A 6,000-nucleotide genomic window follows, 5' to 3' on the forward strand; every position below is an offset into this window, starting at 1 on the left:
ACTCTTCTCAAACTTCCAAAACATACAAAAAGAAGGAACACTTCCAAACTCATTTTACAAGGTCAGGATTATGTTGATACTAAAACCAGACAAGGACATCACAAGAAAATTACAGGCCAATATCCCTAATGAACATAATACAAAAATCCTCAACAAAGTATCAGCAAACTAAACTCAATGCATTAAAAGAACAATACATCACACTCAAGTGGGATTCGTTCCAGGGATGCATGGATGGTTCAACATCTGTAAAACAATGTGATATATCACAATGAGATATCATTAGATATCTCATAGTTATAGTTAGAATGACTATTATCAAAAAGACAAGAAATAACAGGTGTTGGCAAGAATGTGGAGAAAAAGGAACCTGTGTACACTGTTGGTGAGAATGGAAACTGGTGCAGACACCATGGAAAACAGTATGGAGGCGCCTCAAGAAATTAAAAATAGAACTCCCAGGGGCACCTGGCTGGTTCAGTTGGTAGAGCATGTGACTCTTTCTTTTTTAAAAAAATTTTGTATGTTTATTAATTTTTGAGAGACAGAGCACAAGCAGGGGAGGGGCAGAGAGAGAAGGAGACACAGAACCCGAAGCAGGCTCCAGGCTCTGAGCTGTCAGCACAAAGCCCAAGGCAGGGCTCGAACCCACAAGCTATGAGATCGTGACCTGAGCCAAAGTCAGACGCTCAACCAACTGAGGCAACCAGGCGCCCCAGAGCATGTGACTCTTGATCTTGGGGTCATGAGTTCGAGCCCCTCATTGGGGGCAGAGGTTACTTTAAAAAAAAAAAAAAAAAAAAAAGGAGTACCATATGATCCAGCAGTCCACTTGCAGGTATTTATCTTAAGAAAATGAAAACACTAACTTGAAAAAACATATGCACCCCCATGTTCATTGCCAAGACACAGAAACAACCTGAAGATCCACTGACAGATTGAAGAGACAAAGAAAATGTGGTATAAATACACAGTGGAGTATTATTCAGCCATAAAGAAAATCTTACATTTGAGATAACATGAACACATCTTGAGGGAGATTTGCTAAGTGAAATAAGTCAGAAAAAGACAAATACTGTATCAGTTGTATGTGGAATCAAAAAAGAAAACAAAAACTGGAGCTCACAGATACAGAAAGCAGACTGATCATTGCCAGAAGTGGGGGGAAGGAGCACTAGATGGGTGAAGGGCGTTTAAAGATACACTTCCAGGTATAAATAAATCATGGGGATGTAATGTACAAGTTAATAATACTGTATAGCATATTTGACAGTTGCTAAGAGTAAATCCTTAAAATTCTCATCACACACAAAAAACTTATAACTATGTATAGTGATGCATATTAACTAGACTTATTGTGATCATCATTTTGTACTAATAGAAATATCAAATCAGGGGCACCTAGGTGGCTTGGTTAAGCGTCTAACTTCAGCTCAGGTTATGATCTTGAAGTCTGTGAGTTTGAGCCCCACATCAGGCTCAGTGCTGACAGCTCAGAGCCTGGAGCCTGCTTCAGATTCTGTGTGCCCCTCTCTCTCTGCCCCTCCCCCACTCATACTCTGTCTCCAAAAATGAATAAACGTTAAAAAAAAAATTTTTTTTAATAACTTGAAAAAAAAGAAGTATCACATTATGTTGGGGGCACCTGGGTAGCTCAGTCAGTTAAGCATCCGACTCTTAATTTCAGCTCAGGTCATGATCTCACGGTTCATGAATTCAAACCCCACACTGGGCTCTGCAGTGACAGTGTGGAGCCTGCTTGGGATTCTCTCTCTCCCCCCACCTCTTACTCTGCCCTCCCCTGCTCACACTGTCTCTGTCTCTCTAAAAATAAACTTAAAAACAATTTTTTTTAAATCATTATGTTGTACACCTGAAACATGTTATATATCAATTATACCTCAATAAAAAAAATAATAAAAGTTATAGCTTCATAATGGAGTGGTTCTCAAACTTTAACATGCATCAGAATCTTGTTAAAACACAGACTGCTGAACCACACCCCAAGAGTTTCCACTTCAGTAGTTCCAGAGTGGAGCTGGAACTCAGTAACTGGCATTTTGTAGGTGATGCTGCCAGTCAGAGGACACATCCTGTAGAGGTCATCCTGTAGAGGTCAATGTTGCAGTGAGCCACCCAGATTCCCTGCTTCAAGACTGGGGCACTCAGAGTGCTGGAACACAGAGATCCTAAGTCCCTCCCCAGAAAGAGCCCTTGTCTGAAGGGTCCTGCCCCACCCAAGATTACAACTTTCTTGGGGACCCCTTCTGATGGCGGCACACATGAAGTGTATAGGTGAGATCGCATCCTGAAGAGAAACAAGAAATAGTTGCATAAGGAAATGTGTACAGATGTGTGTGTTAGTTGTAAATGGAAATGGGCAGAACTTTTATGAGAACATCCTGTCCTGCCGCAGAACACAGTCTCGTGCCACTTCCAAGTTTTTCCCTGGCACAATCCTAGTGATTTAAAAAGCAAAGTCACTGCAGTAACAAACACAGAATTAGGCTCTCAAACTGCTGGTGATCACTCCCTTCCTGAATGTGGAAAATCTGGAAGATGCTAATCAAATTTCCAACCAGGTTACTTGGTTACTGTCTAATTAATAGTGACTCAGTCTTATGGTCTCCCAAATCATCATTCTGTTTGGGAAGTCACTTGCCCTCCTGAGGAAAGGGTTCCAGACTTGCTGGTCTTTTCATCAAGGATAAGTAATGGGTGGCCTGGAAGCCTAACTTACTCTGTTAACTCTCCTTTGTTGGGCAGTGCTAAGCCACTTGGTACTGCAGAGACAACAGATTGTGAGTCCTCAGGGCAGAATCCAAGTGAGACAGACATGATGCTCCCTCCCTGCTGCTGCTAGTCAGTCTTGTGCCAACAAACCTGCATAAAATGCTAAAGCTAGGTCCAAGGTTTAGAAAAACAACGTCTGCCAAAGAGCACTCAGAGGGCACAAATATAACTGATGCTCCTCTGACAAACACTCCTGACCCGTTTTACAGATCAGAAAATAGAAGGCTCAGAAAGGGTGAGATGATTTCAACTCAGAGAAGATACATAACAGAACCAGGAAGAGAACCAAGGTTCCGGGCTCCTAGCTCAAGCCCACACACCGCCTTTCTGTGAGACTGTGGGGAGTGGCTCAGCACCTGCCTTACAGCACTCCCAACACCACCAGCCGACGCCTTCAGTGCGTCCAAAGGGTCTTGGATCTGCCTACGAAGAATGTGCGTAAGTGCTACTTACAGAAATGCCCAGATGGGCTGAGCTACTCCAGTTTCTCCTATCGCCCAGAAGAGGGACAGACATACTGCTGCAGACCCAGATACCCTTCAGGACACAGAAAGCTCCCTGACAGCAGAGGGACCTCACCAAGGAGCAGCTCCACAACAAGAAGCCCTAGTGTCAGTGCCAAGCTCAGGAGAGTCTGATCATGAAGGATACATGTGTATTCCATCACAGCTTTGTCAAAATCAACTTAGTAAATGTGTACTGGAAGACAGAGGAAGGGCATCTATTAGCGAGCGGAGTAAGAGACTGAGCCATGGTTGAGGGATCAAAGACTGCAAGGTACTGAGTGAACATACCACTCCCCCTGCAGCACACTTGTCTCTGAGATGACCAGAGGGCTCGCCAAGGAATGGCCATGTCGCTGTCCATGGTGTTCAACTAAGTTCTTCCAAGTTGCTGTGGCAGCTGCATTTACTTCTTGGAGGGAAAAAATGCTTTCCTGGCAAGGGGAAAGGGGGTGGGAGGGGTGTGTGATGCAAGACAAAAAGGAGGAGCTGTCCTAAGCCAACCCCAGAAAGGTACTTCTTTGTTTACAAGTTACAAGAAACATCTTGCTGGTCTGAATAATAACCATCAAAGCACTAAAGTGCTAAGCAAAATGCAGAATTAGTGTCTGTCCAGGTGGCCTGTAATCTCAGTGCATAAGCTATTAACACCTGATAGCTCCCTGCACTGGAGAACTCCTGGGGCACCAGCCTGGAGTTAGCACTGGGTATCCATACCTGGAGCTACCTGGAGTCACAATCTACTCAGAGCATCCATCCCCAGGCCATAGGGGCTAGTTTTCCTTCTTCTTCTTCTTCTTTTCTTTTTTTTAAGTCATAGCAAATAACCACTAGAATTAGCAATTTAAAACTGAAATTGTATCTACTGCCTTCTCTCTTCTCACATTGAATAAGCAGAAAATGGCCATAATGATGCTAGAAATGACTGTGTAAAATGATCTAAATTATTTTAACTTTAGGAATTTCAGAAGGGCATAGTATATACTGGAGGCCTACAGTGTTATTTTTTTAATACCTGAAAAGCGTATGTAATCACATTTTCTCCTTCAGTTAAATGTTCAAGGTATTTTTTGTTTTTTTAAGAACTAGATAAAGTCACCCTTTTTAAAATAGAAGCATGTTAGCCTCCATTGCCATAAATAAATAAATGTTACTCTTCTCATTAATTTTCATGATTAAATTGGAAATGTGTTCCATTGGGGGAAAAATTAAAATACTCTTACAAATAAAAATCATAATGTAGCAATCTTTCAACCCTTCTGATAGCACACTAAGAATAAAATTCAAACAAATGCTGAGTTAGATTTGTATTAAAATAAAATGAGGGGCACCTGGATGGCTCAGTCAGTTAAGCATTCGACTTTGGCTCAGGTCATGATCTCATGGTTCATGGGTTCAACCCCCCCCCCCCCCCCCCATCAGGCTCTGTGCTGACAGCAAGGAGCCTGGAACCTCCTTCGGATTCTGTGTCTCCCTGTCTCTTCCCTTTCCCCACTTGCACTCTGTCTCTCAAATATAAACATTAAAAAAAAATAAATGAAATAAAAGATACTCACAATCTGTTCTTGCTCATCTGTCAAGCTTTAGTAATTTGGCTAAACCACCTCAACATCTTACTTCTGGAGGAAGGGTTGTTTTTGCTTTTCCCACTACATAAATTAACTGATAGGAAGGTGTGTTGGAATGAGGATAAATATCCGTAATACATACAAAGCTAACAACAGAGACACCATTCTGGTTTGGCCACAGATATTGTCCCAGTGTGACACACAGAGCACATGTAATGTGCTGTACGGCAACTGCCTGTGTAGTGATCTGACTGGCCATCTCAATGTCCTCATGTGGACCACCATCCCAAGAACTAAAAGGCCAATCATTTTAAGGCTGTAACCAGCTGCTGGATGGAGAATATACCACACTCCAAAGAATGACATGGGCAGTCCACCTGAAGAGAGCAGGTTTATGAAGTTTAGCTCCAGGGGCGCCTGAGTGACTCAGTTAGTTGAACGCCCAACTCTTGATTTCTTGGCTCAGGTCATAATCCCAAGGTCATGGGATCAAGCCCCATGTCAAGCTCTGTGCTGAGCATGGAGCCTGCTTAAAATTCTCTGGTTTTCCCTCTGCCCTCTCCCCAACTTGCACACTCTCTAAAAAAAAAAAAAAGTTCAGCTCTGTAAATTCAGAGATTATTCCCGTGTATGGAGAAGAGACTGTCAATAACTATAAAAAGTGAGAACACATACTTATTTTGGTATCCTGGGGTAATCTGTTCATATTTGGAACTGAATCTTTTAATTTAGTCTTCATCCACTTAGGTGTTTAAATTACTTGTCACTCATTTACATAACAGTATTTACTGAGTTCAAGTCATGTGTTCAACACTATTCTAAGTGTTGTGAGGATTGTGGCAAGATGTCTTTGCCACAAATGACAGTATCTCCCCCATCCCACTTGAACTTCTTACTGTGTGACCAACTCACCCTGAAGAGTACAGCAGGAATAACCCTTCTGAAGCTAGATTATAAACGTGGCACACACTTCTACCTTGTTGTCTTGGGACTTGCTCTTAGGACCCAGCTGCTATGCTCAACAGGGTTACCATGTGCAGAGGTCATACATAGGTCTTCTAGCCAGTGGCCCAGCTGATAGCCAGGATCAGCTATGAAATATGTGAGTAAAGACAAATTGATGATTCTAGCCCCCA

This window comes from Panthera onca, chromosome E1 (genome assembly GCF_046562875.1).
Source record: "Panthera onca isolate mPanOnc1 chromosome E1, mPanOnc1 haplotype 2, whole genome shotgun sequence".
Lineage (NCBI taxonomy): Eukaryota > Metazoa > Chordata > Mammalia > Carnivora > Felidae > Panthera > Panthera onca.